Source organism: Manis pentadactyla, chromosome X (genome assembly GCF_030020395.1).
Source record: "Manis pentadactyla isolate mManPen7 chromosome X, mManPen7.hap1, whole genome shotgun sequence".
Taxonomy (NCBI): domain Eukaryota; kingdom Metazoa; phylum Chordata; class Mammalia; order Pholidota; family Manidae; genus Manis; species Manis pentadactyla.
In genome coordinates this window covers 131,526,979-131,550,560 of record NC_080038.1, presented here as the reverse complement: position 1 = coordinate 131,550,560, position 23,582 = coordinate 131,526,979, and the positions used below count along the sequence as shown (strand labels likewise).

The 23,582-nt window shown below is 40.8% G+C and overlaps 1 long non-coding RNA gene across 1 annotated transcript in view; it reads right to left on the bottom strand.

Annotated features, from left to right (window-relative positions):
* Positions 1-23,582, bottom strand: part of LOC118929246 (uncharacterized) — a 119,644-nt gene that overhangs the window by 75,720 nt on the left and 20,342 nt on the right. Inside the window, exon 2 of the long non-coding RNA XR_005031515.1 lies at positions 9,895-9,993. This is a non-coding gene — a long non-coding RNA (uncharacterized LOC118929246). The remainder of the gene's footprint in view (positions 1-9,894; positions 9,994-23,582) is intronic.

Sequence of the window (23,582 nt, the reverse complement as noted above, 5' to 3'; positions counted from 1 at the left end):
ATATTGAAAATGCACCAACAGACATGGGCATGTGATGCTCTTTCTTCCAAAACACATTACATTCTCACTTCTTAGTTATAATTGCTTTTGTGAGAAATACTGAGGACAAAATCAGCAACCAGTAGGGCTATTTTAACATGAACAAAAGATTTCTAAAAATCTTTGAAGATGTCCTACAGTGAACCCTAGGTCCAAGTCTTAAGGCAATGATTTTACTTATTTTCCAAGACGCTCTCCCCTTTGGTTTCAGGGACCATGCTGCAAATACAAATCAAAACTAATGCTTTCTAATTTTCATTAGTGATTCATTTAAGCCACAGAATTGGGAAGGTGTGCTGCAAATGCACAGAAATCAATTCTAAAGGTTTTGGCATGCTGTTTTCTGCTGGGTGATGGTGAATTCTGCAGAGGTTGATTTTTTCTTTAATGGTGACATCATCAAATGAAAAGTGATTTGCTAAGGAACACACATTGCTGGTCACAGTGAGCTGTCTTTCTCTGTAGGAGTCTGAACACGTCTTGGTCATTATGGCTTCCAGTTGTTGATCCAGGGCTGTGAGGCATTCAGGAGGGATCTTGTTCCAAATGAATTTCGACTTTCTATCAGGCAAAAGACTAGATTTAGATGTTCCTGGGTCTTTCTGAGTTCTCATTTGTATTTCTTTCTGGTGTTCTTAATCGATAAACATCTCTGAATGACAATGTTTTAAATGGCAATCCATTTATGTTTTAAACAGAATGTTTAAGAAGCAGTAGTTTGCCTGCCTGCCTGCCTTTCTATGCATTACACACTTAAACCATCCACAAGGCAGGAAAGGAATTCAGTGAACTTAACAGCTCTGCTTACATCACTCTTTAAAAATATATATCAACGATCACTTTAGTTTTTAAACATTTATTTACTTATTTATTTTGTTGAAGAATAATTGACATACAATATTATACTAGTTTCAAGTGTACGTTTGCACCACTTTTGATGCCTTTCTGACCCTTTTCAAAATACCAGGTATATTTTCACAGAGTTGTAATCACTGGGCACATGATGTTTCTTGTTCTGCTTTTTCTAATTGACACTCTTTTGTGCAGATGTTGCCACACATTGAAACAAATCATCTACTCGATGCTCCGGTGGCTGCACAGTGCACCACTGAGCTGATATGCTATTTATGGCTTAGCCGGGCCCCTTTCTGTTGGGCAGTTGGGTTGTTTCCAATCTTCCCCTATTATAAATGACTTTGCTATAAATATCCTTATGAAATGAGACTTTGTCTTTTGGATTATTTCCTTGGGATATGGTCCCCTCAGTGAGATTATGGGGTAAAAGGGTGGGCATGGTTTTAGAGCTCTCCTATCAACTTCTGTACCATTCAGCAGCTCGTTCCTGAATCCTCCACCCACAAGGCCACCCAACAATTCTGGCTGAGTCGATCTCTCTTCACTCTTTACAGAACTGAAACTTTAATATGTGTGGTTTTCGAGAATTTTTAACTATGATTTTTTTGCTTTCCTTATCCACAACTAAAAACAGAAATTTGTGAATGCTAGGGAGATGACCAGATCTTTTGAGAAAAAAACACGTTAAATACTCATATGAAATGAAGGATTTCATTTGCGCCATGTAGCTAGCCAGTGGGAGTCAACCAAGAGCCTATAGTCAGCACACATGCGACTGGGCTCACTTACAGCCCTCTGGGCTGCCGATTTCCTGTGCACTACTCTGGGACTGGCTGATTTACTTTATCTTTTTCTTTTTTTGGTGGACAAACTTTAATTGTGTTAAGACTGACTTTTTTTAAATTAAGGTATCACTGATACACACTCTTATGAAGGTTTCACAAAAAAACAATGCAGTTATTACATTCACCCTTATTCTTGAGTCCCCCCCACCATACCCCATTGCAGTCACTGTCCATCAGTGTAGTAAGATGCCACAGAGAAGACTGACTTCTTTTTGTATTCATTCAAGCTACAAACATTTGTTGACTCATCCCCATTTGCCAAGCATGGTACTAGGTGCTTTGCCAGGTTACACATGGCTGGTTCAAAGCTGCTGGGGCCAAAGAGTGGCTGAGCTGCACCTTTGGGCACAGCTGTCCAAGTGCTGGCAAGCCAGCCTTCTCCCCAAACAGTTTATCTGAAATTTTTAAATTGCAGACACAATTATCTACATGCTGAGTTCCATACCTTCACAAGGGCTCAAGCTGTCATCCTAATGTATCTCATTGCAAACAGCACTGTGCATGGGAAGGATTATTTTTCAAGGCTGTGAGTGCAAAACATCAATTAGTCATAGGAGAGAACAGTTAGCTGGCATGCGTTTGAGGTTTTGCACTTTCGGGAGGGAGGGGAAATGCATTTCCTTAATCTCTTATAGCTGAATCAAATGAAAAAGGAGAAAACAAAACCACTCAGTTTGGGTTAGTTGCCTCTTTAATCGGTCTCTCAATTAACTGCACATGCACACCATGAACGGAGAACGGAGGCAGACAGGAAGGAGGCCTTTTTGATATGCCTGCAATAGTCACTACAGGAGCACCAGCATGCTGGGGCAGGAGGCTGCAAAAATCAATTGCGGCTTTCTCAGGCTTCAATCCCAGGAGATGCAGCTGCCCTGGAAAAATTACCTTTCCTTGTGTCACTTTTGATTTCTCTCCTCCAACAAGAAAAAGGCCAGATTCAACAAACATTGACTGAGCCCCCACCAAGTGGGGCCCTTGGGGGGTTGTTCTGTACAGAAAATCTGGTAAGGAGCTCTAACCTGATGCTCTTACCTGTTCTTGTAGAGGAATGATTAAATTGAATGGTTCGCATTTTTGAGAAATCTAGGATATGTGACTATGAACTGGGTATAACAGGATGACAAGGGATTGTCATTAATTGGATTAGCTATGAACATGGCATTCTGGCCATCTAAGAAAATGTCCATGTATGTTTAAAAGGTATCCTGAAGTACACAGGGGTGAAACGACATGAGTCTGGCACTTGCTTTAACAAAATGCAGCCCAAGGCAGGGAGGAGGTGAACAGGTGAAGCAAGTATGGCAAAATCATAGTTACTGTCGGAGGATGGGCCATAATTACTGCTGGGTGATGGGTCAGTGGGACCTCACTGTCCTATTTTCTCTACTTATGTATATTTTGAAAGTTTTCCAAAGAAAAGGAGTTTTAAAATGAGTGACTTAATTTGAACACAGGTATATTTCTCTTACTGGATTGATAGGATTTGGGGGGCAGATGCTTTGGGGTGGCTGGTTTAAAAATTGAAGAGCAGCCTGTTTCATGTCATATGACTTCATATTACTATGTGTGTTAAGCAACCCACAATTCTCAAAACTCAGCACTGCAGCCCACCCACCTACAAAATACAGCCTTAGGAGAGATACACAGGTGCAGTAAGTGCATGAATCACAGTCTGACATTTCAACACGGGAGGGAGTGGAGTGGGGTAGGAAATACCAAGTTTGGCCAAATGAAGGATAACACTGAGACCAGCTAGGGGTAGAGGCAAAGATTAGTTGTGGCTGTACCCTTACTTTTGCATACAGTAGCAATACCGTAGCAACTGTTGACTCACAGGGTAATATACCTGAAAGGTAACCTCGTTTAACATGTAGATTTGTAAATATAACATGGTAGTTCTTTACTTTGGCAGGAAATTGGCATAAGACTGAAAAAGTCAAAACCTTTCCAGGTGACACAGAGTGCATTACTTGGGGTGCTTTATAAAATGCATTGCTTCCCCTTGGATTTGGAAGAGTCCCCGGACCACCCCTTAAATGACTGTGCAGGTTTGGTTATGGAGCGGCAACCCTCTGGAGCCTACAGATATCAGGCTACTTTGCTGGCACCTGAGTAATGAACTCTGTGCCCTGCAGGACCTTTTTCCTCTGAGATGATAAAACTTCCCAACTGGGAAGGTTCTCTTCTGCATAAGAGATACCACCCCTGATTGACGAGGACGAATCCTGACCTTTCGGCATCTACAAAGTGTGCATGTCTCTCTAAGAAGAAGTCACCGTGCTAGCACCTGGTGTTGGGTTATAAACCCTATTTGCCCTGCACCACTGTACCTGTGCCGATCTGGCAGGATATTCAGATGAAGTCTTTCTTTAACAAACTGCTAAGACTCTGCTGGCCAGAGCAGGGTTACGGGGGCAGGGGAAGCAGGTCCCTGGAACCATCCATGATACTTTTTAAAGATCCTTTATTTATTTACTTATTGAAGTATAGTTGATATACAATATTATATTGGTTGTGAGTGTAGAACATAGTGATTTGACAGTTACCTACATTACTAAATGCTCACCCCAAGTAGTGTAGTTACAATATAGAATGTTAAGGAAATATTGACTATTTTCTATTTTCTACTTTCATTGCAGTGACTAATTTATATGATTTAGATGGTATGTTTCTTTACCCCCTTCACCTATTTCACCCAACCACCCCAACCCCTGCCCCATGGTACCTACCAGTCACTTCTCAGTGTCTATGTATCTATTGCTGTTTTGTTTGTTTAGATTCCACATACAAGTGAAATCATATGTTGTTTGTCTTTCTCTGCCTGCCTTATTTCACTGAGCAGAATACCCTCTAGGTCCACCCATGGTGTGTTAATGGTAAGATTACTTTCTTTTTCCTGGCTAAATAGTATTCCATGGTGTATATGTACCACTTGTTCCTTATCCATTCATCTACTGATGGACACTTTGTTTGCTTCCATTTCTTGGCTATTGTAAATAATGGGGCAATAAATATAGGGGTGCATATATCCTTTCAAATCTGTGAGGTTTTTTTCTTCAGGTAAATCCCTAGAAGTGGAATTACTGGGTAAAACAGTATTTGTATTTTTAGTTTTTTGAGGAACCTCTGTACTGCTTTCCACAGTGGCTGCACCAATTTACATTTCTGCCAACAGTGCAAGGAGGGTTCTCCTTTCTCCACATCCTCACCAATACTTATTATTTCTAGTCTTTTGGATAGTGGCCATTCTAATTGGTGTGAGGTAATACCTCATTGTGGTTTTGATTTGCATTTCCCTGACCCTGATAATTAGTGATGTGGGGCATCTTTTCATGTTGGCCATCTATATGTCTTCTTTGGAAAATATCTATTTAGGTCCTCTACCTGTTTTTAAATTGGGTAATTCATTTTTTTTGGTGGTGAGTTGTATATATTTGGTGGTGAGTTCTTTATATATTTTGGATATTAGCGCCTATTGGATATATCATTTGCAAATAAATATATTCTCTCATACTGTAGGTTGCCTTTTTGTTTTGTTGATGGTTTCATTTGCTGTACAAAAGCTTTTTAGTTTGATGGAGTACCACTTGTTTTATTTTTTATTTTGTTTTGCTTGCCTGGGGAGACATGTCCAGAAAAAATTGCTCATGCTGATATTCAAGAGATTCTTCCTATGTTTTCTTCTAAGAATTTTATGGTTTCATGTCTTACATTGAGGTCTTAAATCAATTTTGAGTTTACTTTTGTGTATGGTATTAGACAGTGACCCAGTTTCATACTCTTGCACGTAGCTGTCCAGTTTTCCCAACACCATTTTTGAAGAGGCTGTCTTTTACCCATTATATATTCTTGCCTCCTTTGCCATATATTAATTGACCATATATGTGTGGGTTTATTTCTGGGCTCTCAATTCTTCTCCATTGATCTGTGGATCTATTCTTGTGCCAGTACCATACTGTTTTAATCACTGTAGCTTTGTAGAATAGCTTGAAATCAGGGAGTGTGATACCTCCAGCTTTGTTCTTTTTTCTCAAGATTGTTTTGGCTATTCAGGGTCTTTTGTGATTCCATAGACATTTTAGGATTATTTTCAGGATGGATCTTTAGACAATACTAACTCTTCCATCCATATGCATAGGATAGATTTCCACTTATTTGTGTCTTTTTCAATTTCTTTCATCAGTGTCTTATAGTTTCAGTGTATAGGTCTTTTACTTCTTAAAGGTTTATTACTAGTTATTTTATCATTTCTGATGCAATTGTAAATGGAATTGTTTTCCTGATTTCTCTTTCTGCTAGTTTGTTATATGTATATAGGAATGTAAAAGACTTCTGTGTATTAGTTTTGTATCCTACAACTTCACTGAATCTAGTTATTAGTTCGAATAGTTTTTTGGTGGAGTCTTTAGGGTTTTCTACATATAGTATCTTGTCATCTGCAAACAGTGACAGTTTTATTTCTTCCTTACCAGTCTGGATTCCTTTTATCCCTTTATCTTGTCTGATTGCCAGAGCTAGAACTTCTAGTACTATGTTGAACAAAAGTGGTGAGACTGGGTATCCTTTTCTTGTTCCTGATCTTAGAGGAAAAGCTTTTAGCTTTTCACTATTGAGCATGATGTTAGCTATGGATTTATTGTATATGGCCTTTATTATGCTGAGGTATATTCCCTCTATACCCACTTTGCTGAGAGTTTTTATCACGAATGAATGACAAATTCTGTCAAATGCTTTTTCAGCATCTATTGAGATGATCATATTTTTTTTTCCTTCCTTTTATTAGTATGGTGTACCACATTGATTGATTTACAAATGTTGTACCATGCTTGCATCCCCAGAATAAATCCCACTTGGTCTTGATGCATGATCCTTTTGATGCATTATTGAATTTGGTTTCCTAATATTTTGTGGAGGATGTTTGCATCTATGTTCATCAGGGATATTGGTCTGTAATTTTCTTTTTTTGTATTGCATTTGTCTAGTTTTGGTATTAGAGTGATGCTGGCCTTATAGAATGAGTTTGGAAGTATTCCTTCCTCTTCAATTTTTTTGGAATACCTTAAGAAGGACAGGTATTAGCTCTTCTTTAATAGTAGAGCATAAGCAATTTGGTAGAATTTGGTAGAATTCACCTGTGAAGTCATCTGGTCCTGGACTTTTGTTGGGAGATTTTTGATTACCAATTCAATGTCATTAGTAGTAATCTGTCTGTTCAGATTTTGTTTCTTTGTGGATCAGTCTTGGGAGATTGTATGTTTCTAGGAATTTTTCCATTTCTTCTAGGTTGTCCAATTTATTGGCATATACTTTTTCATCCAATTCTCTTATAATTCTTTGAATTTCTGTGAAGTCAGTTGTAACTTCTTTTTTTGTTTCTGATTTTGTTTATTAGTGTCCTTTCTCTTTTTCTCTTGATGAATCTAGCTAGGGGTTTTATCTATGTCATTTATTTTCTTGAAGCACCAGATCTTGGTTTCATTGATTTTTTTTCTGTTGTTTTCTTGTTTTCTATTTTATTTATTTCTGCTCTGACCTTTATTATATCCCTCCTGCTAACTTTGGGTTTCATTAGTTCATTAGTTCTTCTTTTTCTAGTTTCTTCAGGTGTGAGTTTAGATTGTTTATTTGGGATTTTTCTTGTTTCTTGAGGTAGGCCTGTCTTGTGATGTACCTCCTAGAACTCCTTTCACTGCACCCCCCATATTTTGAACTGTTGTGTTTCTGTTTTCATCTGTATCCATGTGTTGTTTGACTTCCTCTTTGATCTTTTCATTGATCTATGTATTATTTAGAAGCATGTTGTTTAGACTGCAGGTATTTGTGATTTTTCTGGCTTTCTTCATGTAACTAATATATAGTTTCTTAACATTGTAGTCTGAAAAAATGCTTGATACAATTTTGATCTTCTTAAGTTTACTGAGAGTTTTTTGGTGCCTTAATATGTGATCTGTTCTGTAGAGTGTTCCATGTGCATTTGAGAAGAATGTGTATTCTGCTGCTTTTGGATGGAGTGTTCTGTATATATCTGTTAAGTCCATCTGGTCTGATGTGTTGTTGAATGCCAGTTTCCTTTTTTATTCTATGTCTGGATGATCTATCCATTGATGTAAGTGGGGTATTAAATCCCCTAGTATTATTGTGCTGTTGTCTATTTCTTCCTTTAGGTCTGTTAGTTTTTGCTTTATATATATTTAGCTACTCCTATCCTGGGTACATAGGTATTTACAATTGTTATATCCTCTTGTTGGACTGATCCCTTTATCACTGTGTAATGTCCTTTTTGTCTCTTGTTACTGTGTTTTTAAGTCTATTTTGTTTGATTTAAGTATTGTATTCCTGCCTTTTCTCTCTTTTATTCAGGGGAAATATCTTTTTCCATTCCTTACTTTTGGTCTGTGTATGTCTTCAGTTTTGAAATGAGTCTCTTGTAAGCAGCATATAGATAGACCTTGCTTCTTTATCTGTTCAATCACCCTATGTCTTTTGATTGGTGCATTTAGCCCATTTACATTTAAAGTAATTATTTATAGTAATTATTAATAATTATGTACTTATTGCCATTTTATTAATTGTTTTCTGGTTGTTTTGTAGTTCCTCTTTTCCTTTCTTCCTCTCTTATACTCTCCTCTTGTGATTTGCTGGTTTTCTTTAGTGTTATACTTGCATTCTTTTTGTTTTTTTTTATTTTTTATTATTATTAAGGTAATTGCATTCCTGTCTTTATATTTTTTGTGTATCTATAATGGCCTTTAGGTTTGCAGTTAAGGTTCATGTATAGTTTCTTAAATATACAAGAGTTTATATTAAGCTGTGACCATCCCTCATATTAAGGGTCATTCCTAAAATCTAAAATCACAACTGAGAAGCCTCTGAGTCTGATACAGAATTCAGGAACTTTAAAGATTTTTCTTAGGCACATTAAAGAAAGCTTGCACCCACATTTACATTTGAATATGATCTGCAGGTTTTGAGAAATCATTGTCACCTTGCCAACTGATACAAACGATTGATCTGGCATTGACTACACTGAAGACAGACATGGCCCAGTAGATGCCTTTGGAGAGCGGCTAAAACTGCTGGGACCCAGCCACTTCAGGCACAGATGAGCTTGCCTTTCCTGAACTGATGTCTTCCAGAAATGTTGGCTCTGATGCCAAGTTTTGTAAATTAAACCATATTGCCCTCATCAACCTCGGTCATAACTTATACCTGTTTTCATGAGGGTTCCGTGGCCACTAAGAAGTAATACAAATCACATTTTAGAATGTGGCAAGGTTTTTGTTTATTTTAACCACATTAAAAAAATGTACCAAGGCTTTCAAAAATTACTTATTTTAAGATAAATTGCACTTTTATAGTAAAAAAATAGAAATGCTGTTCTGATTACATCTGGAGGTGTGTCGTGTTCATTGCCTTAGTTGTTAAATGTATTCCATTGCTCACCTCTCCCTAGATAAATATTTTCTTTGAAAATTCAAAGCATTTAGCTGCTCCTTCTATAAAGGGGTTTATCTTCTAGGAAATCCCTTAACTGTTTGTTTATTTAATAGCCCTGTTCAAGCCTACCAGTATTTGCAATGTTTGCTCAATGCCCCTTTAAGTTCAGTAGGGAGAAGACACCTAATCTTTCTGCATAGTTGAGGCATAAGATGCTGGATGAAGGATTTTTGCTATAATTTGTAACTTCTGTAAGTATATTCCACTTAATGAGTTGTAGTTAAGTGGGATGCACCTATATTTGGAAGATATCTCATGACCATTCTATTAAAATTTTCTTAATATTACTTTATCTCTTCAACCCGCCCCCATTTGTAGAGTATTACCTTACTTAGGCCCCTTTTTCATGTACTTCTTTCTAAATAATAATGAAATTTAAGGCTTTAGACACTTCTCCTTAGGATAAAATGATGTTTAGGTGTGTGTCATGGCAAGAGCCATGTAAAATCCTTCAGAGTTAGTTCTACAATCTGGAAGTTAAAATAATGAATTGGCCTCCTCCAATCTCTGCCCCCAAGCTATGTTTTCCTGGAAATTTACAACCTAGCTGATAATAGCTTTAATTGATAGATTTATTTAAGAAAATATTTACAGCTATACTTAAGCTAAAAAAATACTAAACAAATAAAATAGAAACAAAGAACCACTGTAACATTACCCATTTCTCCAAAAGGGGTATCATCCTGAATGCCGTACGGAAGCTAGTCAACAGTCCTCTAAATCCAGTTTCCCAGTTTTTTCCTCCAAAGTTTGAGCTCTGAAAAATTACATAAAATGAATCAGTGAGAAATAATATTCACAATATAGAAAATATTCTTAAAGAAAAATTCAAGGATGCAAATAGGACTCATTCACAGGAAACTTCTCTTTTTCCTAAAAGGTGACATTTTTCAATTCCGAATGTCTGAAAAACCTAACATGCATTTTTATCTGTGTCTACATAATATTAAGCATCCGTATTAAAATGGAAAAATATGTATTTCTTAGCTACACAAGAACAAACATTTGCAAATATCCATGGCATCGACTGTTCCAGTCAATTGAGGTTATGTAGAAAAAGCCAATGTTACACGCACCAATATGCCAACTATTTAATAATAACCCAGATTTAATTTCCTTTTGAATTAACATGATAGTCATTAATTTGACAGTGTATCTATTGTTGCTTCCAATGAAAACACATATACAAAGGACTCCTGGATGCATTTTAAATGGAAACCTGCAAGCATATTAGAATCAATTATTTGTCTAATGTCGATAAATTCATTGTTTTTCTTTTATTTCAAAAATTTTACTCTTCTTATAGCATGGCCTTCCCCTGTGAGTCTGCAGGCACATTGTTAATAAATGCTTTTGCAAATATGATTATGCAAAAAGCAAATGAATATTGATTAAACTGAATAATGCATTATTTTCTAGGATAAGTATATTAAATTAACTCTCAGTGAACAAACAGCATGAATTAAACTGGTTAATTTTTTGAAGCTGTAACTAGCTTATTTTGCACTGCTATGAACATTCACAGAAGTTTGAAACAACATTAGCACTTGCACCGCTTTTTCTCTTCTTTCTAATAATGATTTTTTTTAATGTGTGTAAGTAAAATAGGTTCCTTAAAGGAAAGTTGGGAAATGGCAGATGTAGTGAAAAAAGAAAAGAGAACACCTCTTGCCTCATCACTCAGATACACCCACCACCAGTATTTGTGTTTTCTGGCTTCACTGGGGATGGCACTGAGTTTGTCTTTTTAAACATCTACTCCTTTTCTGTACTGATACAGACTTTAAAATTTGGTTTTACTGCTTTTCTCCATTTTTTCATGTTTACTTAGATTTAGATACTTAATACTGAGCAAAATCAATCATATAAGAAAGTTAATCAATTATTTCACAGCTCCAAGCACTGGTTTTTAGGGTAATCTTGTTTGAGACTATTCTAGCAAATTCAAGGACATCTCAAAGTGTTTGTGGCAATAAGAAGTGAGATAACAAATGGTTGGGGGTGGGGAGGGAGTTTGAGTTGCCGGATAGTTTAGTTACAAGTCATAGTAAGCATTCCACAACTACTAACTATTAACAGGATGTACCAGGTACTTGGCACGGGCCATCCCATTTTACCCTCACAGCAATCCTGTGAAGTGGGTCATATTAGCATCCTGATTTTTCAAATGGGTAAACAGAGAGTCAAAGAATTTGAGTTACCCAGTGGCAGTGTCACATTTTGAACTTGGGCAGTCTGACCCGTGAGCCTGCATTTAGAGCTTATGCCATGTGGGTAGAGGACTGTGATTCCAGGAAGTAGTTCGATGCCCTGAGCATGTTCTGACTAGGGCTGCCAATGTTTGGATGCTAATAAACCCTAAAGCAAGGAAGATCACAGGAATGACTTTGAAAGCATTATTATCTCCAAAATCTACCCCCTTACTACTTCCCCAGTTCGTTATAAACCAGAATCAAGTGCTACATTCTTCCAATATCTCCCAATCTTGAGAGAAATCCTTTGGGTCAACTTGAGAAGAGCCAGCCAAGCTCTCTCTCTTTGTGGGTCTCCCAACACCTCCCCTGGCCCCATAAACATCACACTTCTCTGCCTCCTGCCAGGCTGATAGGAGGATGGCTCAAGAATGCAATATTGGGATCTGCAAGCCCCACCACTCATCAGTGATGGCAGTAAGTGCTTCCAAACAACGCGAAACTGTCAGGCATAGAACAGGCTTAGAGTACTCATTAGAAAGGGGTTGTCTCAACAGGCCATTTGTTTCCATAGAGTAAGGACATACAGTTGAACCTTGAACAACACAGGTCTGAACTGTGCGAGCCTACTTACATGTAGATTTTTTCAATAAATACATTGGAAAACTTTCTGGAGATTTGCAACAGTTTAAAAAAACATTTTCTTTTCTCTAACTTGATTTATATCCTGTAGGAATACAGAATATAATACATGTAACATACAAAATATGTGTTAATTGACTGTTTATGTTGTTGGTGAGGCTTCCAGTCAACAGTAGGTAACTAGTAGTACTGTTTTGGGGAGTCCAAAGTTACATGCTGATTTTTGACCACACAGGATTGGGTGGGGGGTGGTGCATTGGTGCCTCTAACCCCTGTGTTGTTCAAGGGTCAACTGTATTCTCTTTTCCATCGCATATCCCAAATGGCCTACTTTCAAGAAAGGATGACTTTTTGTCACCTGGGAGAGGGAAATAAGGCAGCTTCTGTTGGTATAAATGATTATTTCAACACGGGCTTAAGGTGCAGAGTGGGGGGAGGGGAGCGCCCAAGTCGCCCTCCTGCACACTACCCTGACCACAGCAGAGCAGACATTCCCCCTTTGGTGGCTACGGCAGGAACACAGCTGCCTGCTTGCCTCTCCTGGCCCCTCCACCCCCATCCGTGCTGCACCCAGCAGCCAGTGCTCTTTCTCAAACACAAAGCTGATCATGTACTGTCCCATCTCTCAATGTCTTCTCACTGCACCTTTCCTCAACCTACAAAGCCCTCTCCCCACTATTTCCCCTTATGCAACATGCTCCCTCACCCCAGGCCTTTACACATGCTGTCATCTCCCTGTCCCCACCACCCAGGGTACCTTTACTTCTTTTTCCATTCTCCACAGAGAGGTCGCTGCTCTCAGGAACTCTTCCCTGATGTACTCGATTCACCACCACCTATGGCCACACCAGATGCCCCATCACACCCTGCCCTTCTCCTTCAAGGTCTCATCCCGCTTCACGGGTATTCCTTGCTTGATGTCTGTATTTCCCAGCTAGACCATAAGCTCATGGAGGGCATGGACCAGGTACATTTTTCATTCAGGGGAAGGCACAGAGATAAGAAGTATGATTGGAGGTTAGCTAAGCAGCAGGGGCAAGAGATGAAGGATAACTCCTCCCAGGTGGGAGGGGCTGCATGAGCAGAGGCTTGAAGGTGAGAAATCACGGAGGACGTGCAGGCATCTGCGTAGAGTGCACTAGCACCAGAATACAAGCTCTACAGTAGGGAGAGGAAGCCCTAGAGGGGTTGTGTAACTCTATGTATGTGTGTTTTTCCTGAGGAGAGCAATAATTTTAATCATATTTGAAAAGGATTCAGGTGGTGGAAGATTGGAAGGCAAAATTTTAGGAAGCTCACAGACTCCCCTCAAGGATATCCATGGACCCCAGTTCAGATCCTCTTTGGGAGACCTCTGTGGCTACCACCAGCCACACACCACCACCGAAGTGAGGACAGGAACTGTGTCTATTTTAGCCCATCTTTAATCCCCAGTGCCTACACAAATCTCACATTTACCATGGCCAGAACATATGCATGGATTTCTGCACCACAGCCCTGCCCATGCCACCAACCTACTTCGCCAGATTTCTCCGCCCCCATCCCAAAGTTCCTCACACCCTTGAGTCCTGGCTTTTTACCACGCCCACATCCAGGGCAGCAGTGAATCCTGAACTCCTCCCCATCTCTCCGTCTCCAGTGTGGGCAGCTCCAGGCCAGGACCAGCCTCTTCTGTAGGAACTACTCACTTTCACTTCCTGCCATGCCTAAACTCCAGTCCAATCATCTCTACCTTTTGTGCAGATCATGCCAATTCCTCAAGGCCTCCACAGTCTGCCAAGGCGTTTAGAATAAAACTCAAACTCTCCGCACTGTCTCCAAGGCCCTCCCTCTCTGGCCCTTGCCAGTCTCTCCTGGATCTCGTCTGCCTCCATTGTTCCGTCACCCTGCCTCATTCACAACCTTCCCATCACACAGGCCTTCCAACATTCCCTTTGACGGCATAGCCTCAGGACCTGTGCGTGGCTAACCCCTCTCCCTGGAAACACTTCCTCCTCATCCATTAGGTGGTTTCAGCTCCACCACTGCCTCCTCTTGAGAAAGGCCTTCCCTCTTTTATGAGAAATTAACTTGTTAATTAATTTCTTTGCAAGCTGATTCATTTTCTCCCTTCTCTAGAATGTATGCTCCCTGAGGGAAGGCATCTCAGTGGCTTTTGCTGCTGTTGTTATTCATCTATGCATCCCTTTTGCCTAAGACAAGTCTAGTGGTTTGTAGGTGTTCAATAAATATTTGCCGAGTGAATAGATGCATTTGGAAAAACTGTTGGGATACTGGAAAGGAAGCACTGTTGACAGTGACTTTGAGCATGCTCTGGAACCTCCCTAGGCTCCAATTTCTTCATCTGTAAAATGGGGTTAATCATAATCTTCCTTCCCTATGGGAACGGCATGGGATTGACACTGATGCCAATCCCGACTGTGAGCTGTATTCCTGGAGAAGCAGCCTGGAGGACTGAGCACAGGGCGGCTGTCTCCAGGCCCTGGCGCTCACAGACCGTTGGGCGATCCCAGGAGGCACCCAGGGAAAATCAGAGTGGAGGACAAGCTAAAGGACACACTCCAAATAAGGCCACCTGGAGATTGTGGTCCTGAAGCCTGCTTTGCCAATTGCCCAGTTCTGCCAGGCAAGTCTCTTCTCTGCCAATGGCCCTGGCATGCTCTTTCTCCCTCCAGCCATTCCTGCTGCCATTTCTGCCTTGGGTAGGTAACCAACTGGCTCCCTCCCAGGTCTTTCCTTTGGGCACAGGGAAGAATGACCACAGACAATATTTATATTTCCCAGTTCACAGAGTGCTTTTACATCTATCATCTTGTTTACCACCTCCCACACCGTTCAAGGCTGGCTTAGTCACAAACGTCAAGTGTAGTAAAGCCAGGATCTACCAGGCCTGCTTACGTACTTTGCATAACCCAGCACTGGATGTCCTGAGCGCTGCATGTTGGGCTCTTGCAGTGAAATTCTGGTCATGGGTCTCACCTCCCTCTCCAGACCCCTCCTTCTGGGACACTCAGTGCGACAGGGCAGCAGAGCCCTGGGCCTCAGTGCAGTCGCTGGAAAACATAGCCCCAGGCTGCTGGCTGCAGCTACCTGGGAGCAGGTTCAGGCTCATGCTTGTGGGGATCCACAGCAGGCTTGCATGGGTACTTCTTTGGAGGCCTCTGAGCATATTTAAAATGCAATAAAATAAATCAGTATGTCTATTAAATCGCCCCAAGTCATGTACTTTGTGGTTTCAGCTTTTCGGCTGGCTGCCAAGGCCATGACCCATGTGGTTGCCAGCCGGAGGCCTGGCCAGCAGTTGCCCCTGGAAAGTTGCACAGGCCTGTGTAAACAGTTTTCCACAGAGATAAGCAAACCTAGCAAGTGTGTGTGCATGGGTGCACACGCGTGTTTAAAATCTCCACTTTAGGACTCTTGAGCAGTGACAGGAGCTATTTACTTCTCGCTAGTTGTGTAAGGCAAATCTGGGCAAAACTTGAAGTGACTAGAACAATATTTTGATTCAATGTAGGGTATTTGCTGCCCCTTCAGGATGTTAGTTGGCTGGGAGAAGTGAGGTCTAGATTGTCTCCCTGCAATGACAGCCAAGGTTCTCTCCCCTTATCCTGCTTTTCCAGATTTGATCTCAGGAGCATCCCTTCCTCAGGCTGCTGCTCAGTGTCCATTCCTTGGGCAGCCCCCATGGTCCTGGGCCCACCCCCTCCCCAAGCCCCCACCGCCTCCGCATTCCAGCAGCCCTCACCTTGCCCGCTGCCTCACTCGCGAGACCTCCTGGGTCTCACAGAAACCCTGCTATCCTTTCATCTAGCTGACTTCCCCTCACAGCTTCCAGACTACTCTTTTGGGAAAGCCTTCAGCGCCTACTTTACCCTCCCTAACTCTCACTCAGACTAGGTGGGGTCCCTGCTTTGTGCTTTCTGAAGCCTGTGTCTTTCCCATTGAGGACTGTCACTGTCCCTCCCCTTGACGATTTCCTGGAGCAGACAGACAGTTCTTTGATGGCTGCTGTCCTTCTCCCTGCTTCTGGTACCCAGCACACCCAAGACTGTCAGTCAGTAATCATTCACCGAACGCATGAGTGAATACAGAAACATCTAATCATTGTGGCACATTTTGAAAGTACAGAGTTTTGAGAATAGTTGTTGAATGAGAGCTTGTATCTGTATTCCCTTAGCACCAATCCCACCTTTGGAATTCTGTTTACTTGTCTTACTCCTCCAATAGACAAGTCTGAATTCTGTCATCAGGGATTTTACTTACCTTCTTTGGCATCAACTGGATGAACGGTGCTTAATAAATATTCAATGAATGAATGAATGAATGAATGGGGGAAGGAAGAGGTCCCCAAACACCAGTCTTGCACAATCATGTCCAATGAAAGCCTGCTGTTTGTTGGTCTTATGTTTCAGACGCTCAACATGAATTGCACACTGTACAATCTCAGGGGTATAACTCCAAGCAGCCTAAAATCTCAGAGATCAGCAGGAACTTCAATGGGGAAGGGCGTGACACCTCAGAGCCACGTCACAGAGCAAACTCCACTCTCACTGGAATATTCACTGGGAAATTTAACTCTAAGACCAGAAATCTTAGACCTTAGAACTAACACTGGGGGCAAGGGAAGGGGGTTGTGTATCTTTTTCTTTCAAGTTTATTTCATCACTGAATTCAGTATCTTTGAAGTCGGCTCACTTGTGACACCTGGAGTTTGATGATACTGTTTTATCCAGCAAAGGAGTTTAAACTCTGTCCTCATGAATAAAGAAGCCATACAATCATACCTTGGAAATTTTGCAGGTTCAGTTCCAGACCATCACAATAAAACAAATATCCAATAAAGTGATTCAAATGAGTTTTTTGGCTTCTCAGTACTTATCAAAGTTATTTTACACTATGCTGTAGTTTATTAAATGTATGATAGCATTATATCTAAAAAACATGCATACCTTAATTACTAAATGATTTATTGCTAAAAAAATGCTAATGATCGTTGGAGTTTTCAGCAAGTCATAATCTTTTTGCTGGTGGAGGGTCTTGCCTCAGTGTTGATGGCTGCTGACTAATCAGGGTGGTGATTACCAAAGGTTGGGCTGGCTGTGGCAATTTCTTAAAATAAGACAACAGTGAAGTTTGCCACATCGATGGACTCTTCATTTCACGAACAATTCCTCAGTAGCATGGGATGCTGTTTGATAGCATTTCACCCACAGTAGAACTTCTTTCAAAATTGGAGCCAGTCCTCTCAAACCCTGCAGCGGCTTTACCAACTAAGTTTATATAATAATCTAAACCCTCTGTTGTCATTTCAACAATCTTCACAGTGTCTTCACCAGGAGTAGTTTCCATCTCAAGAAACCACTTTCTTGGCTCATCCATAAGAAGGAATTCCTCATCTGTCCAAGTTTCATCATGAGATTGTAGCAACTCAGCCACATCTTAGGCTCTACTTCTAATTCTAGTTCTCTTGCTGTTTCCACCACATCTGCAGTGACTTCCTCCACTGAGGTCTTGAACCCCTCAAAGTCATCTATGAGGGTTAGAATCAACTTCCAAATTCCTGTTCATATTGATATTTTGTCCTTTTTCTCATGAATTATGAGTGTTCTTAATGGCATCAAGAATGATAAATCATTTCCAGAAGGTTTTCAAGTTACTTTGCCGAGATCCATTAGAGGATTCACCTTCTATGGCGAGTAGAACCTTACAAAAGGTGTTTCTTAAACTGTAAGACTTGAAAGTTGAAATGACTCCTTGATCCATGGGCCATAGAATGGATGTTGTGTTAGCAGGCATGACAACAATATGAATCTTATTGTCTACCTCCATTAGAGCTCTTTGGTGACCAGGTGCATTGTCAATTAACTGCAATATCTTGAAAGAAATCTTTTTTTCTGAGCAGTAGAACTCAACAGTGGGCTTAAAATATTCAGTAAACCGTGTATTAAACATTTGTGCTGTCATTCAAGCTTTCTTGTTCCATTTAACAGAGCACAGGCAGAGTACATTTAACATATTTGTAAGGGCTTTAGTATTTTCAGAATAGCCAGTGAGCACTGACTTCAACTTCAATTCAACTGCATTAGCCCCTAACAAGAGAGCCATCCTGACCCTTGAAGCTTTGAAGCTAGGCATTGACTTCTCCTCTCTAGCTATGAAGGTCCTAGAGGGCATCTTCTTCCAACAGGAGGCTATTTCATTTACACTGAAAATCTGTTGTTTAGTGCAGCCACCTTCATTAATGGCCTTAGCTAGATCTTCTGGATAACTTGCTGCAGCTTCTCCATCAGCACTTGCTGCTTCACCTGGCACTTTGATTTCTGGAGATGTCTTCTTTCCTTAAACTTCATGAACCAAATTCTGTGAGCTTCCAACTTTTCTTCTGCAGTCTCCTCACCTCTCACAGCCATCACAGAATTGAAGAAAGCAAGGGCCTTGCTCTGGAATTAGGCTTTGGCTTAATGGACTGTTGTGGCTGGTCTGATCTTTTATCCAGAGCACTCAAACTATCTCCATATCAGCAATAAGGCTGTTTCGCTTTCTTATAAGTTGTGTGTTCTCTAGAGCAGCACTTTTATTTTTCAAGAACTTTTCCTTTGTATTTACAACTTGGCTAGCTGGCACAAGAGGCCTAGCTTTCAGCCTGTCTTGGTTTTTGATACGCCTTCCTCACTAAGCTTAATCATTTCTAGCTTTTGAAACTGAGAGACATGTGACTCTTCCCTTCACTTGAACACTTAAGAGGCCACTGTAGGGTTGTTAATTGGCTAATTTCAAGTATTATCGTGCATCAGAGAAGAAGGAGGCCTGAGGCAAGGGAAAGAGACGGGGAAATGGCTGGTTGGTAGAGCAGTCAGGACACACATTTATCGATTGTTTGCCATCTTGTATGGGTGCAGTTCATAGCGCCCCAAAGCAATTACCAGAGTAACATCAAAGATCATTGATTACAGATCACCATAACAAATATGATAATAATGAAAAAGTTTGAATATTGGAAAAATTACCAAAATATGACAGAGACATGGAGTGAGCACATGCTGTTGGAAAAATGGTGCCAAATAAACTTGCTTGATGCAAGATTGACCCAAACCTTTAATTTGTAAAAAACTCAGTATCTGCAGAGTGCAGTAAAGCTAAGCACCAAAAAACGAGGTATGCCTGTACAGAGGCCAGCAGAGAACAAATAAAAAGGAGGGGAAACATGGAAAGTGATTACTCAGTCAGGTCTCAGGGCCTTCTGTGTTTGCAGGGGTAAGTTGTGGACAGGACAGCAAAGTGGCAATGCTTTAGGAATCATACAGATTGAGGTCTGTACTTTGACACAGGCTGTGTGTCCTTTGGCAAGTAAATAAACTTCTCAATGCCTTGGTTTTCTTATATGTAAATTGTAGATGGTAATACTTACTTCACAGAGTTGAATCATTGGTGAATTCAAATAATGCGTGCAAACAACTTCAGCACACAGTCTACGTGCTCAATGGTTAGTTATTATCCTCTAGCCAAAACCCTTATGTTATAATGAGGCAAACTTTATACGATGGGGCTCCAGTCTGGAGAGATTGACAAAGTCTAGAATAGGCTTAATATTTCAACTGCTGTCTGCCTCTCATTCTGCTGAAGGGAGATGTGTCCAATTACATAGGAGATTTGAGAATAGCCAGAGAAGATTTGTAAAACCTCACTGAAACATAGGAATCTATAGGTCATATTTAAATAAACAAATGAATGGGGAGAAGGAAAAGCTTTTCCTGACATGAAACATCAACTAATAAATGTTTAAGAGATGATTGAATTCGAAAATCACCATTTGGCATCCATCATAGTAATAACAAATTCAGCCAGAAAACATCAATGGATGCTAAAACTAGTAGGTGAAAGTTTGATTAGGAACGGAATATTGACATAGTCTCAGAGTACCTCCCCTCCCCACAGAATACATATTAATTACAAAGGGAATAACTTCACAGTGCAGGAGGCTCACAGACACTTCCACCTTAGTGAAGTGATCAAAGTGAGTATTATTAGTAATAGGACCAAGTGAAATATGGACCACCTGACAGGATGAAATGAGAAGCCAGCATCGCTCCTGTGATATTCCTGCAGGAGACGCATAAACTGAACCTAAGCGTGAGGAAACCTCAGCTAAACCTAAATTAAAGGATATTCTACAAAAAAGAATAGGCTATACTCTTCAAAAATGTTAAGATCATGAAAAAAAAAAGACAGAGGAACTGTTTCAGACTGAAGGAGACTAAAAAGACAGGAAAATTAAATGCTAAGTCTGATCCTGGATTGGATCCTTTTGCTATAAAGAACATGATTAGGGCATTAGGAGAAAGTTGAATGGAGTTTGACGATTAGATGGTAATAATGTATCACTGTTAACAACTTGGTTTTAATGGTTGTATTGTGGTTATATAGGAGAATGTCCTCTGCAGGAAATATACACCAAAGCATTCAGGGGCGATAGGGCATCAGGTAGACAGCTTACTATCAAATGATTCAGGGAAGAAACATAGATACTGTTCTCGCAACTTGTCTGTGAGTTTACAATTTTTCCAAATATATATTTTTGCATCTCAAATAGTCTTCTTGAAATGTATGCTGTATTTACAATTAATTGCTTGAGAGGTGGAGTTACAGATATTGGGTCTACATATAGGAGGGGATAGGTAGGGCAGGTTCTAGGAAAAGAGGAAAAAAACACTGAAATTCCCTCATGCACTTACAGGAGGCTCACGCCTGCTTCAGGAGTCAGGACAGAACTAGGGGCCAAGGCATTATACCTGCATTGTACAGCAGGGTAAAATAAAGCTACTCAGAACACAAGATGATGCTAGAGGTAGAAGGTACCACCCTGTTCTTTTATGGATGAGAAAACTCATCCAGGAGCTCACGATGCCTGCCATCTTCTCACCAAGGCCAAGGCCTCACTGCTCACACAAACTGCATCTCATTACAAATACATGTGTGTGTGAATGATAAATGTTTTTATCCATTTAGTTGATTTGTTCCTAAGCTTATTATGTTTTGGTACATTTAGAGATAGGAATAGTTGGAATCAAATAGAAAAATCCAGCGTGAAAACATGGAAGTGGGACTTGGCTCACTTTTATTTGTTACAGTGGCTCCAGGGCTAAAAGAGTGCTTGGCACATGGTAGATATTTGAAAGGAGCTGTTGAGTGACTAAGTGTTGCTCCAAACTTTTAGGGTAAAAAAGCAAATACCCATGGGAATTATTTGCTTTTTGCCCCCCAAAAGCTTCGACATTTTTTACCCCCCTGCAGACCATACCGCTCACCCCAGGTAAACCTGGCCATGGGAAGCACCCTATGGGAAACTGCAAAAGGCTCTGCAAAGGTGGTGGGTGGTTCTCTCCAGAGGTCCACATCACAGTTGGTTCTCGAACCTTCCTTCTAATATTCGCCTTAGCTCTTTACACGAAGCTGGTCTTCTCACACAGGTAGGATCTTGCGGGGGGTTAAGTATATGGTAACTGGAGGCAGACTTCCTGTGTTTGTCTGAATCGTGGCTTTACCACTTACCAAGTATGTGATCTCAGACAAGCTACTTAACCTCTGACTCTCAGTTTCCTCGTTTGTAAAACAGAGACAGTAAGAATACCTGTATCATGGAGTTGTTGTGAGGGTTAAGCTAGCATATAGACAGTAAGCACTCTAGAAATGTCTGCCATGATTCCCAGATCACTGGAACCTTGTTAAAGCCCCGCAGTGGGCCAAGGTCCCCTCAGAGGATCCTCCCCAACTGCCCTCTGGTGCACCTACCCTAAATTTGTCCTGCTTGCCTACCTCTCAATGGCTGTGTGTCAGAGGAGAGGACATTGGAACTAGGCCCTGAAAGAGGAGTAAAAGGTCACTAGATGGAAAAAGAAGGCATCGGAACAACCCCTCAAAGAGCGCCCAAGGAGCTAGAGTCTCACAGGCCAACATTCCCCTGGCCCCTGGGGGCCCAACCGTGGGCTGAAAATCATCTACCAAGAATGGAGCGTGCTGTCATCATTTCTATTTACTCAGCCCTCTGGCACACTCTGTGGTTGGCAGTTTGATGTGACTTAAAATAGCACTTTGAAAACCTTCAGAAACAAAACTAATGACTCACAGAGAGTGCAGTAATCATGAGTGCGCAGTGCCCAGGGACAAATCTTAGCTCCACCATTCCTAGCTGTGGAACTTCTTGTGCCTCAGTTTCTTTGTCTCTGAAATAGGGCTGATAATAAGAATGTTATCTGCCTCATAGGTTGGCAGGAAGGGTAAATGAGCTTTTATTTGCAAAGGGCTTAGAACGGTGACTGGCACAAAGTATGTAGTATGTAAGTGTCTGTTAAGTAATACATAAATAAATGATGACCGTATTCAATACTGAGACAGAAGATGGGAGGAACTAGCCAGGTAAATAAACATAACAGTGATAAATTAGTAAAACCCTATAAATGAAACCCTAGACATCTTTACTGTCTTTTCTCCCCTCAGTGCCTAGCCTGGGGGTGGGGGTGGAAGGCTAACACCTCCCTCATTACCAAGAAGGCAGAAATTATTTCTAAGTAAATTATTAGTTACACATTAAAGATCTTAAAAAGCCAACTCAGAGGGGGAAACGTGTCTTTATTGCTGCTATTAATGCTTACGAATGTTAAGACTCATCCGTGCAAATAGGTTTTCGTGACTAATCGACTCATTTCTGTCCCTTTGTAAGCAGCATTTTAGAAACCCTAGCACTGAGTCAAGAAAACCATTTTTTTTTAACAGTGGGAAGATCAAAAGGCAAGGAATGGAAGAATACATAAAATCACTAAATGTATTTTTACCACCATCATTACCTTTAGGAGGAGGAAAAGTGTTTTCCAGTGATTGGTACAGCATGAATAAACCCCTGCTTCATCCACTTATCTACACCGAGGCTGACCCAACTGAGCTGAGCTGCTATGAATTCCAGCACACTCTCAAGTGCGGTGTTGGCCTTCGGAAGCCACTGGACAAGGTCCCAAGTTTTGTTTTCTTCCCTGCTAAGTTGATTCGAATAGGAAGTCACCGTCTGAAGCACAGCAGGAAGGATTGGGATGGATGAGCTGACTGGCGGCTTCTCCACAGCTTTTCTAGAACACTCAGTTGCCTGAGGAATTACATGCTGAGTAATTGACTAGGGCAATTAGGAAGACTCTGAAAAGTCAAGCTTCGAAAGCACATGCTGAACCGCACCCACAAATGGGTGAGCCCTTTGCAGATGTCACCCGAACACAGAAATCTTGAGAGAGTTTTCTTTCCAAAGCTGGCAGATATCCCTGGTTTCAAGCGTTCTGCCCATAAAAATGATAAAGTGCCAGTTAATGTCAATCCTTTGCTGAGAGCAACAGCTGGGGCCTCTGTGCTGGCCAAGGGGGGTGAATTGTATAAGCAAGTGGAGCTTAGCTCTCATGAGCGAGACAATATGCAGTTCTCAATACGTTTGCTTCTATGGATGTGTTTGTGCTGCACTGGGACGCCCCTCTCC